At 41.9% G+C, this 13,291-nt stretch overlaps 1 long non-coding RNA gene across 1 annotated transcript; it reads right to left on the bottom strand.

The window, feature by feature from the left end:
• Nucleotides 1-4,234: 4,234 nt before the first annotated feature.
• Nucleotides 4,235-5,527, bottom strand: LOC120741619. The gene is made up of 2 exons (XR_005697651.1): nt 5,463-5,527; nt 4,235-5,371 (listed from the first exon to the last, which is right to left on the bottom strand). It is a non-coding gene; the product is annotated as an uncharacterized LOC120741619 (long non-coding RNA).
• Between the last annotated feature and the right edge of the window lie 7,764 nt (nt 5,528-13,291).

Genomic DNA, 13,291 nt, shown 5'->3' on the forward strand with positions numbered 1-13,291 from the left:
TCCAGTGTGGATGACCTGATGCTTTTTTAGTTTAGCCTTCTCAGCAAACTCCTTCCCACACTCGTCACAGCTATATGCCTTAATTCCAGAGTGGGTAACTAGATGACTCTGTAAGCTGCTACTGTGAGTAAAAGCTCTGCCACACTGATCACAGCTGTACGCTTTAACTCCACTGTGGATGAGTTGGTGTGATTTTAGGGATTCCTTCCAGGTAAAAGACTTTCCACACAAGTCACAGCTAAACGGTCTCTCTCCAGTGTGGATGACCTGATGCTGTTTTAGTTTAGCCTTCTCAGCAAACTCCTTCCCACACTCGTCACAGCTGTATGCCTTAATTCCAGAGTGGGTAACTAGATGACTCTGTAAGCTGCTACTGTGAGTAAAAGCTCTGCCACACTGATCACAGCTGTACGCTTTAACTCCACTGTGGATGAGTTGGTGTTGTTTTAGGGAACCCTTCCAGGAAAAAGACTTTCCACACAAGTCACAGCTGAACGGTCTCTCTCCAGTGTGGATGAACTGATGCTGTTTTAGATGACACTTGGAAATAAAACCCATCCCACACTCGTCACAGGTGTGTTTTTTCTCTCTCTTTCTTGGTTGAGGTTTGTCGGCCTCCTGAGAGCGCTGACTTCTCGCTCCATGTTGGTCCTGCAGTGACAGAGATACAAACAGAGGCAGTGAGTGAAATGCAGTCGTGGAACAAACTCAACCTTCAAACTCCCTCCATTAACACTAGTTTTAAACCTGAAGGTGGAGTGTGGCACCAAACACCTTAAAGGTCTCTTATCCCCACCTGCTGGACGTTCTAACACATTACATCCAACCTGCTGTTAAAAATAATTCATGCCCATCCCTCCTGATTGTGTACACACACACACACACACACACACACATTATTTTATCATTTATATTATTTTGTTGTTTCCTATTACATATTTCTATAATTTGTATAGATTTATACATAACTATTCAGTGATATTAAATCCTATGTTTGTTTATTTGTTTATTCATAAGGAACCCCATTAGCTTCCACAACAGATGTTGCTCGTCCTCTGTCATATACAATCACATGGAGGAAAAAACATGGCAGCGACGGAGAATGAGAAGGGTGAAAGCGGATCGTTGAATGAAACAGATGAACCAGAATTGGTTTGTAAAAATGCTGCAACTTCAGCGGTGTGGAACTGGTTTAGCTTTCGTACGTCAGATACACAACAAACATTATTTGTGGTAGAGCATGCTAGCAGGCCGTCGTTATTACCGTGTTTTTTTAGAGTTGTAAAGTATTTTGTCTAGTGTCAATTATATCGTCAGTTATATTGTTAACGCAAATTTCCAAATGTATATTGTGATAAATATTTCGGTCATATCGCCCTGCTCTGTCTGTCACCTTCTGTGTTGAGCTCATTGTTTCCTCTGTAGTGGCTGAGCTGAGTCCAAGTAGCTGAAAATGTTCCTCTGCTGCTCCGTCAGACTCTTCTCCTCCTGCTGATCAGCTGGGACACAAAACAGATCTTTGTTAGGCTCCACACTGCACTGAAGAGTCAAAGTGTCTCATATGTTCATCTTACAACACAAAGAACACATTTATTTTTCCCGAGGTGGGCAACTTATTGGAAACAAACACAAAAGGTTTGAGCACTGATACCTAGCATTGCTGGCATTGAAAGATGCAATGCCAGCAATGAGGATGGTTAAGACTAAAACAATCATTAAGCAAAGACAACTAACCCCCACCTAGAGCTGGGCGATATAAGATTTTTTCATATCACGATATGTTTTTTTTCCCCATTTCAGGCAATAACGATATAAGCCAAATAACTATATTTGTAAGATTTAAATGTGCCTTTGCTCACAAGTAAAATGTGAAATAATCAGCAGCTTGTTTTTATTTAAATATTTATTTCCCATAATAAGTTCAACAGGGTAGATGTACTTAAGGAACATGAGACTTTTTCAGATAAATAAAGGCAAATATTGGAAACTACACAAAAGGCAGCCGCTAAAGCGTTTAAGTTTCAAAATAGAACAAACAAAACAGACTAAATTGTCAATTCCACTTAGAAACAAAATATTAATTCTAAAAATAAATCTTAGTTCGTTTTACAGAAGAACAGACAAAATTGACTAACTTTTGTCAATATCAAATAAACTGAGAACTAAAAGGAAATTCTCGATCTCTCCTTGTTTTAACCCTCCTCTCGTGTTAGGGTCGGCACCGACCCATTTTAAATTTCAAATGCATAAAAAAAAAAAAATCACATACATTTGTTTATTGTATCAAGGCTTTTTGACTTTGTCAGGAACCTCTATTTCTACAAAATAAAACAAAAAAAAATATTTTCACTAAATTATAAAATGCCCTAGTTGAAATTATGACCTTTGTGTTGTTAGGGTCGGTTTCGACCCAGGTATAATATTATGAGTATAAAACAATAATTAAAACCAAAACTGAAATCATAAGTGCACTGTCAGCTAAAACGCTTACAGCAAGCGCCTCTCCTAATCATATGAGCTTTAGGGGATTCTTATTTTGCATGTTTTTTGCAGTATACCCGCACAAAAACAAAACAAAATAAACACGGGCATGTGAGGTGAATTCACTATTTGAGTGGCCATTTGACTTCCAGAGTGCACATTTACAATTTGCAGCATACAAAAAATGAGAAGAAGATTCACAGTGAGCTAAGTTCAGGATCATATTTTTGGTGAAAATGAAGGAGAGGACACAGAGTAGCATAGCGATTCAGATGGGCAGGTTTCTACGGAAGAAGGCAATGTGGACTATCATCCAGAAGACACAGACACATCTGATCAGAGGTGGAGGTCGCTGGTGCTGAAGCTACTCCTGCTGAAAGATTCAAGTCCAAAAATGGTAAGATCTTTTGGAGCTCAGTACCTCATGATGTACATGGCAGGGCAGCTGCTGCAAATGTCATCAAAATGACCCCTGGAATCACAAGGTTTGCTCTGACCAAAGTCAGTGACATCAAGAGATGTTTTGAGATATTTATGCCATTGTCACTAGAAAGAATCATCATTACTATGATGAAACTTGAAGGGAAAAAAGTCCATGGCGACATGATGAGGAATACCTGGATGCTTTCGTTGGTGTTCTTCTTGCTGGAGTGTACAGATGCTGCAATGAGGCCACTGATTGTCTATGGGATGCATCGACAGGCAGAAATATTTTCTGGGCAACGATGTCACTTCACACATTTGATATCATTTTGATTAAAGAGTCCTCAGATTTGACAACAGAGAGACCAGACCGAGGTCTGACAAGCTTGCTCCCATCAGGGATGTCTGGGAGAGATGGGTGCAGCTTCTACCACTGATGTTCATCCCGGGGCCAGTGACAGTGGATGAACGTCTTGTCCACTTTTTGAGGAAAATGCCCCTTCCGGCAATATATACCCAGTAAGCAAGGGAAAAACGGCAGAAAAATCTGGGAAGCGTGTGATGCAAAAACCAACTATGCCTGGAATGTACAGATTTTCACAGTCAAAGCTGTGAGTGGCACCCCTGAGAAGAAACAATGAAAATGTGTGGTCCTCCATATGACCACTGGACTGCAGGATCACAATATCAGCTGTGATATTTTATTTTATTTTTTACCAGATATGACCTCGGACAAGAACTTCACAAAGGAAACTGAGGTGAAGCTGTATCATTGGGAAGTGATAAAAAGCCCACAATTACCCACGGCTATAACCAAAACAAAGGAGGAGTGGACTTTTTCTTTTTTTCAGTTTACATTAAAGGTCTACTGCTAAAAAAACAAACTTTTTTTGTCTTTTCTTGATGTAAATGTCTATGGGTCGGAATTGACCCGTAACACCATAGATGTCATTTTAGTTATTAATCTTAAAATGAAAAAAATCAATAAAACAGATTTATTTAAGAGATGTGTCCTATACCCCTCAGTAATACTCAGGTAACACAGAAAACTTTTATTTATTAATATGATTCTCTTGAGGTTAATTTTACAGGTTTTTTTTATTGAAATCGAGGGGTATAGTGACAAAAAAAAGACCCAGAGGCCCACGCCAAAGGTATTAAAACCAACATTTTCATGGATAAGGAAGCCTAACAAGGTAACCAAGAGATGAGAAACAAATTGGATGATAACTTATTGTTTTTAGTATATTTTATAGCTGATTTAATTCACGGGTCAAAACCGACCCGCTAACATAAGAGATGATAACAGAAAGCTAACACGAGAGGAAGGGTATAGCTGAGCTTTTCAAACAGTTTTAACAGTTACTTTAGTCTGACAAAAGCCGAATGACGAATTAGTGCTTTCAGTCAGAGACTGAGCATGTACTGGTTTATTGTATTTCCAGACTTGCTTTCGGCACAGTTTACAGTGCGCGCTACTCTGTTTTTTTGTCAGACTTGAAATAGCCGAAATACCTTCACACTACGGAACTTCTATGGCTCGTCCGTTCGACAAACTCTCTGGCATTGGAAACATAATTGTTTTTTTCTTCAGTAACCTTCACTCACGCTCTCGGTTGATTTTTCTCTAGTCGGCAAACTCATTTCCTTCACTACCTGGGCAGCCCGGCTGGCTGCTTCCCAAACAACTACACATGTGCGCCTTGGCGCTTGTGCTGCACGTAACAAGTCACGTGATGCTGCGGCTGTGATTGGTTCGGCTCTGCGCTACTTAATTTGGATTGGCTGTTCTTTTTTTTTTTTTTTTTTTGAGAGGACAAGAGCGGCGAGGTCTATCACAATAGTTTAATTTCTCTATCGAGAAAAAGTTATTTCGCAATACATATCATTATCGTTCTATCACCAAGCTCTACCCACACCACGATTTTTTGATATGGGTAACCGCCCGTGTCGCCCGTATCAAAAACCGCTACTGCGTGTCACAAGTTAATCTGGCTGTAGGCTATGGTACTTGGCCAGAGGTTGCGCTGGTTGACTCGACTCCATTTGAGTGCACACAAAGTAAATTGCACGCTTTAGTTGTGCAGCGAAAATGAAAATCACCCGTATCAAAAACCGCTACTACCTATACTACTGTGCTTTGATGTCGCCGGTAAGGGTGAGACTCATTGTGAAACGTTTGAGAACCACTGCTACAGAACAATGGAGATTTCCGTTATATGGTAACGCCTGCAACTCACGTGATGCCCAGAATTGTACAATACTGATGCTTGAGAGCGCGCGTGTGATGCAAGTATCTGTAGTGTTGAGCGCGTGATCAGTGGTGAGAAAAACAAACCACGAAACTTGACCTTTCTTTACTCGTGGCTCACTTGCACTTCTAATCTATTCGTTTGCACACTTACACACACACAGCTGTGGTTTCCTGTTTTGCTACACTCTGGAGAGCCTCGCCTTTAACGGTCTCCTCTCGCAGAGAGCAACAGAAAACTTCATTCAGAAAACTTCGAAAAACTCGAGATTGACTGAACTCAGTTCAAAGTTACCTTGGCACTTACCTTTAGATGTGAGAGGTAGCGATGGTCCGCTTGAAGCTGACGCTCCGGTGCGTGTGTGAAAAAGAACACACTGCTTCAGAAGTACCGTGTCGAGGCTCGATTCGTTTGGCCAGAGTCACGTGATTAGTGACGTCTGAAGCTTCATTTAGAGTGTACTTTTTTTATTACTGAACTTTATTGAAACACACAATAAGTATACAACATACACGAAAGAACAGAACATGAACATACAAAATCAGGGGTAAAAAAAACTAATTATATGAGTACGTGAAAAAATCAACATATAAATATTGTTCTGAGAGCCTTTTTGTTGGTTGAGTCTGATATTAATTGTATGTACAATTCCATATCCTTATAAAAACGCAGAAATATGGTTTTTTTTATTAATAAGCTTACATTTATGGATGAACTATTTATCTAAAAGTATTAACAAATTAATTATAAAAAACATTTATCATTCTTCCTGGTGAACTTAAAGAAACAGAATAAAACATTTTCCCATCAATAAGAAAACTCCCTTAAATTATGGACAATAACAAACCTGCTAAATTCTTCCAGAATCTCTGTGTAGAGGAACAGTACCAAAAAAGATGTGCCACAGTTTCTGGATGATCCCCACAGAAAGTTCAATTAGTATTTATGTGTCTTTTAAATGTTACCATATAGTGACTGGCTGGGTAACATTTATGAAGAATTTTACATGAGATTTCCTTCACCTTGTTTACAATTAGATATTTATGGGATCATCCAGACTGTCTTCCAGGTGATATCTGGAACATGTTGGTTCCAGTAAGATATTATATATATGGGAGAGACACGATATCTTCTTGGAATAAACTACGTATTCTCTTATTGCTGTTACCAAGTTCCTGTGAAAAGCAGATTTTTCCCACTGCTGACTCAGCTGGATCAGGGAGAGTGACTGAGGTAGATATTGACCTGTCAGTGTTTTTATATAACATTAAAGTACCTGAGGGTATGGCACCAAGCACCATTGAGAATTCCCAAACACTGACTGGAAAATTATATAGTGTAAGGGATTCATTGTAAGTAAGTAGTGCTCCCTCTTTATTAACCAGCTGAGCCACCAATAGGATCCCATTTTGGACTCAAGTTTCCAGGAAATGTGATTTATTTTTAAATAAAATATCTCTATTGTTTTTCCATCTAAAATTAAAGAGCATGCGGTCGATGTCTTTACTAATCTTCTTATCCAGATGTAAGGAGAGAGCAGCATATGCCAGTCGGGATATCCCTTCAGCTTTAGTAATTAAAACTCTACCTTTCAGAGATAAATCCCTTTGCAGCCACTGGTTGAACTTTTGTTCGGATTCTTTTTTGTATAATCGGAGTGAAGTTTGACGAGCATCTTGACTTTTGGTCTTTGGATATTAACAAATTTTTATCATTATAGAAAAAATTACCAATAATCATCCCACAGATGTAATATTATCTACAGCTACTTTTAGTACCATCGATGTTAAGTTAGACTCTTTTTCTCCAATTGATCTTTCTGAGTTAACTTCAATAATTACTTCCTCCAAACCATCAGCTCTTTCTTTTGCTCTCGGAGGAGGTGGACGCACTTTTTCTCCTCTCCCTTATCTTCCCTGCTTATGTCCTTGTCTAGTCTCGTGGGGTTTTTTTTTGTATTTTCCCTGGAATATTTTCTCACAGTCTGTTCTCTAAAACCTAAAAGAGGAATTATGGATTGGATCAACTGGTCCCTAAATGCAATTGACACCCCTTTCTCAACGAGAAGTTTGGGCTTGGGTGAGCCTGAGTGCTGAAGATATCTACCTATTCGGAACCATGGTAACAGGGTTCTGGCTGATCGGAGCTGGCTTGGCCCTGGCTTATCGAAGAATTAAGAAAGCGGAATCGGCTGTTCAAACCCCCACAAGGCTGCCCACTGGGATTGGAACGATGGGAGAGGCGTGAGTTTCTCAAAATGGGCTCATTGAGTCAGCACGGATAAGATCTTGGAGAGGCTACGGCTGCTGTGAATACTCAGAATAAGATCTCTGACTGCAGACTGGATACATCTTGGAAGGGCTAGCTCGGAATAACATCTCTGGGCGCAAAATTGGATGACATCTCGGGGAGGCACACTGCTGTGAGTTCTCAGAAATTGGCTCCTTGAGCACAAGAAATGACAACATCACAGAACACAAGTATGGCGAAGCTCGCGGCTCCAACGGGAGAGTGAGAGACCAGTGTTGGACTGTAGAACTGCTTTGAAATTCATATGAGCTGTTCGCACTAAAATAAAAAATACCATTACTTCATGCGGATACCCTCTCGGTGCCAGCTGCGAGGCCGGAGCTGAACACCCTGATAACGACTGTGTTTAGTCTGTTCCTTCCCATTCCATGCAAGGCCACCAGGGTTGGCTGGAAGACTGTTTACTTAGCCTGGCAGGGCGAAGGACACTGTCTCAGCTGAACTATGGACACGCACACACATACATATACTGATACTGATAAGCACTCACCGACGCATCACCCTCCCTACCCCGGATCCAACGCCACCTCCAACGCTTACCTCCCCTCTGATGTGGACATCGGGTCAGTTGGAGGCGCAATCGAAAGATTGCAGCGGTCCCAGATCAGATGTACACACTGGAACTCTTTCCCATGTTGCTTGTCTGTGTTTATTGTGCTATGGTGTGTTGATATCTGTGCATTCCTGTATTATCCTTTTGTGTTACACATTTCAATGTTTGTTCCTCGCTACCTAGCCTGACCTGTCTCCCCAATGTGATGTTTGTGTATTGTATGTACGGTCGGCAAGGTCTGTCATCTCGGTTGTGGGCAAAAGACCTGCAACTGACAAATAAAGGCTATCTCATCATCATCTCTCATCATCTCATCAACGTGTCTTTTATACCCCATTCCTACAAAACTGCTCAAAGACGTCCTGCCATTAATTAATTCTTCAGTCTTAAATATGATCAACCTATCTCTAATAATTGGCTATGTACCACAGGCCTACAAGCTGGCTGTAGTTAAACCTTTACTCAAAAAGCCATCTCTAGACCCAGCAGTCTTAGCTAATTATAGGCCAATCTCCAACCTTCCTTTCATATCAAAAATCCTTGAAAGACTAGTTGTCAAACAGCTGACAGATCATCTGCAGAGGAATGGCTTATTTGAAGAGTTTCAGTCAGGTTTCAGAGCTCATCACAGCACAGAAACAGCTTTAGTGAAGGTTACAAATGATCTTCTTATGGCCTCTGACAGTGGACTCATCTCTGTGCTTGTCCTGTTAGACCTTAGTGCTGCGTTCGATACTGTTGACCATAATATCCTATTAGAGCGATTAGAACATGCTGTAGGTATTACAGGTACTGTGCTGCAGTGGTTTGTATCATATCTATCTAATAGACTCCAATTTGTACATGTAAATGGAGAGTCCTCTTCACCCACTAAGGTCAATTATAGAGTTCCACAGGGTTCAGTGCTAGCACCAATTCAATTTACATTATACATGCTTCCCTTAGGCAGCATCATTAGAAGACAGCATAAATTTTCACTGCTATGCAGATGACACGCAGCTCTATCTATCCATGAAGCCAGGTAACACACACCAATTAGTTAAACTGCAGGAATGTCTTAAAGACATAAAGACCTGGATGGCTGCTAACTTTCTGCTTCTTAATTCAGATAAAACTGAGGTTATTGTACTCGGCCCTGAAAGTCTTAGAAATATGTTATCTAACCAGATTCTTACTCTGGATGGCATTACCTTGGCCTCCAGTAACGCTGTGAGGAACCTTGAAGTCATTTTTGACCAGGATATATCCTTCAATGCACATATTAAATAAACATATAAGACTGCCTTCTTCCATTTGCGCAACATCTCTAAAATTAGAAATATCCTGTCTCAGAGTGATGCTGAAAAACTAGTTCATGCATTCATTACTTCCAGTCTGGACTACTGTAATTCATTATTATCAGGATGTCCTAAAAACTCGCTGAAAAGCCTTCAGCTAATCCAAAACGCTGCAGCAAGAGTACTGACAGGGACTAGAAAGACAGAGCATATTTCTCCTGTTTTGGCTTCCCTTCATTGGCTTCCTGTTAAATCCAGAATTGAATTCAAAATCCTGCTCCTCACATACAAGGTCTTAAATGATCAGGCCCAATCTTATCTTAATGACCTTGTAGTACCATATCACCCTATTAGAGCACTTCGCTCTCGCTCTGCAGGCCTACTTGCTGTCCCTACAGGGAGTGCAGAATTATTAGGCAAATGAGTATTTTGTCCACATCATCCTCTTGTGCATGTTGTCTTACTCCAAGCTGTATAGGCTCGAAAGCCTACTACCAATTAAGTATATTAGGTGATGTGCATCGCTGTAATGAGAAGGGGTGTGGTCTAATGACATTAACACCCTATATCAGGTGTGCATAATTATTAGGCAACATCCTTTCCTTCCTCAGAAAAGTCAAAAATAGTGAGACATCTTGCAGAGGGATGCAGCAGTCTCAAAATTGCAAAGCTTCTGAAGCGTGATCATCGAACAATCATTCAAAATAGTCAACACGGTCGCAAGAAGCGTGCGGAAAAACCAAAGCGCATAATAACTGCCCATGAACTGAGAAAAGTCAAGCGTGCAGCTGCCAAGATGCCACTTGCCACCAGTTTGGCCATATTTCAGAGCTGCAACATCACTGGAGTGCCCAAAAGCACAAGGTGTGCAATACTCAGAGACATGGCCAAGGTAAGAAAGGCTGAAAGACGACCACCACTGAACAAGACACACAAGCTGAAACGTCAAGACTGGGCCAAGAAATATCTCAAGACTGGTTTTTCTAAGGTTTTATGGACTGATGAAATGAGAGTGAGTCTTGATGGGCCAGATGGATGGGCCCGTGGCTGGATTGGTAAAGGGCAGAGAGCTCCAGTCCCACTCAGACGCCAGCAAGGTGGAGGTGGAGTACTGGTTTGGGCTGGTATCATCAAAGATGAGCTTGTGGGGCCTTTTCGGGTTGAGGATGGAGTCAAGCTCAACTCCCAGTCCTACTGCCAGTTTCTGGAAGACACCTTCTTCAAGCAGTGGTACAGGAAGAAGTCTGCATCCTTCAAGAAAAACATGACAATGCAGGACAATGCTCCATCACACGCGTCCAAGTACTCCACAGCGTGGCTGGCAAGAAAGGGTATAAAAGAAGAAAAACTAATGACATGGCCTCCTTGTTCACCTGATCTGAACCCCATTGAGAACCTGTGGTCCATCATCAAATGTGAGATTTACAAGGAGGGAAAACAGTACACCTCTCTGAACAGTGTCTGGGAGGCTGTGGTTGCTGCTGCACGCAATGTTGATGGTGAACAGATCAAAACACTGACAGAATCCATGGATGGCAGGCTTTTGAGTGTCCTTGCAAAGAAAGGTGGCTATATTGGTCGCTGATTTGTTTTTGTTTTGTTTTTGAATGTCAGAAATGTATATTTGTGAATGTGGAGATGTTATATTGGTTTCACTGGTAAAAATAAATAATTGAAATGGGTATATATTTGTTTTCTGTTAAGTTGCCTAATAATTATGCGCCGTAATAGTCACCTGCACACACAGATATCCCCCTAAAATAGCTAAAACTAAAAACAAACTAAAAACTACTTCCAAAAACATTCAGCTTTGATATTAATGAGTTTTTTGGGTTCATTGAGAACATGGTTGTTGTTCAATAATAAAATTATTCCTCAAAAATACAACTTGCCTAATAATTCTGCACTCCCTGTGTAGCTACTTTTTACAACGGGTTTTCCCATTAACAGAAAATAGACAGAAACCCTAAAAGAAAATGGCCTTGTTTTACGCACATCAAGGAGTCAGACGACCGTCGGTTCAATCTCGGTCAATGTTTCCTCCGTCGGGTACCATAAATGTATGAGAAAACCCCCCAGAGAATTTATTATTTTTGTAAGAGTGAGAAAGAGAGGGAGAGAGCGAATCGATCCAACTTTCCTACAAAACGTTGTACCACTCCGGGTCAAGATGGGCGATATAGCACGGACCGGTCAGATGACTACGCCGGATGGAAACATAACCGGAAGCGTCCCAGGGACTTTCCCTTTGACCTTCATCCTGGAATGATCTGATATCCTCGTGTCGGTGTTGTTCCCACATCATCATAATAAATGTTGTTCCAGGTTCAACATTGCCAGTGACCAATCACATTGTTGTGACGTCCACCTCATCTGGAACAAGAGAGATATTTTATTCAAAAATAAATCACTTTTCCTGGAAACTTAGGTCCAAAATGGGATCCTATTGGTGGCTCAGCTGGTTAATAAAGAGGGAGTACGACTTACTTACAATGAATTCCTTACATTTTATAATTTTCCCGTAAGTGTTTGGGAATTCTCAATGGTGCTTGGTGCCATACCCTCAGGTACTTTAATGTTATATAAAAACACTGACAGGTCAATATCTACCTCAGTCACTCTCTCTGATCCAGCTGAGTCAGCAGTGGGAAAAATCTGCTTTTCACAGGAACTTAGTAACAGCAATAAGAGAATACGTAGTTTATTCCAAGAAGATATCGTGTCTCTCACATATATATAATATCTTACTGGAACCAACATGTTCCAGATATCACCTGGAAGACAGTCTGGATGAGCCCATAAATATCTAATTGCAAACAAGGTGAAGGAAATCTCAAGCTCCTCCTCCCTCCCCCCACTTGGTAGGTCAGATCATAACCTGATTCACCTCACCCCCCGCTATGTGCCAATTGTGAGGAGGGAACCTGTGACCACTAGGACTGTTAGGAGGTGGTCAGAGGAGGCCTTAGCAGAACTACAGGGCTGTTTCGAGGTGACCGACTGGGAAACACTCTGTGAGCCTCACGCCGAGGACATCAATGGGCTTACTGAGTGTATCACAGACTACATAACTTTCTGCACCGACTCCATTGTTCCAGCTCAGACTGTTCATTGTTACCCAAATAACAAGCCGTGGGTGACTAAGGACATCAAAGCCCTCCTCAACAAGAAGAAGAGGGCTTTCAGAGGGGGCAACAAAGAGGAGGTGAGGAAGATCCAGGTGTTACTAAAGGACAAGATCAGAGAGGCTAAGGACAATTACAGGAGGAAGCTGGAGTGGAAACTCCAGCAGAACAGCATGAGAGAGGTGTGGAGGGGCATGAAGACCATCACTGGATTCAGGCCAACCAACAGCAGGGGAGCTGAGGGAGGTGAGAATAGAGCCAATGAGTTGAATCTGTTTTTCAATAGATTCGACACCACAGTGTCTGCTCCCACAACCTCACCTGTAGTCAGCCTGGAATCCAGAGCCACACCACTGTGCCAGCCTCTCTCTTCACATGTTGCCTCCTGTGAGATTCCTGACACCCCTCCCCCACCCATCACCTTCACTCAATACCAGGTTGAGATGCAAATGAGAAGACTTCACTCAGGCAAGTCTGCTGGACCAGACGGAGTGAGTCCCCTCGTCCTCAAGACCTGTGCCCCCCAGCTGAGTGGAGTCTTTCATAAACTGTTTATGCTGAGTCTGAGTCTGCAGAGGGTCCCAGTGATGTGGAAGACATCATGCCTCGTCCCTGTACCAAAGACGCCACGTCCCAGTGGCCCCCAGGATTACAGGCCCGTGGCACTGACCTCCCACATCATGAAGACCCTGGAAAGGCTCATCCTGGACCAGCTGCGACCCATTGTAAGACCACATCTGGATCCCCTTCAGTTCGCTTATCAGCCTCGTCTCGGAACTGAGGACGCCATCATCTACCTGCTCAATCGTGTCTACACCCATCTGGACCAGCCGGCGAGCACTGTGAGGGTCATGTTTTTTGACTTTTCCA

Source organism: Simochromis diagramma, unplaced genomic scaffold (genome assembly GCF_900408965.1).
Source record: "Simochromis diagramma unplaced genomic scaffold, fSimDia1.1 OVJJ01000478.1, whole genome shotgun sequence".
Taxonomy (NCBI): domain Eukaryota; kingdom Metazoa; phylum Chordata; class Actinopteri; order Cichliformes; family Cichlidae; genus Simochromis; species Simochromis diagramma.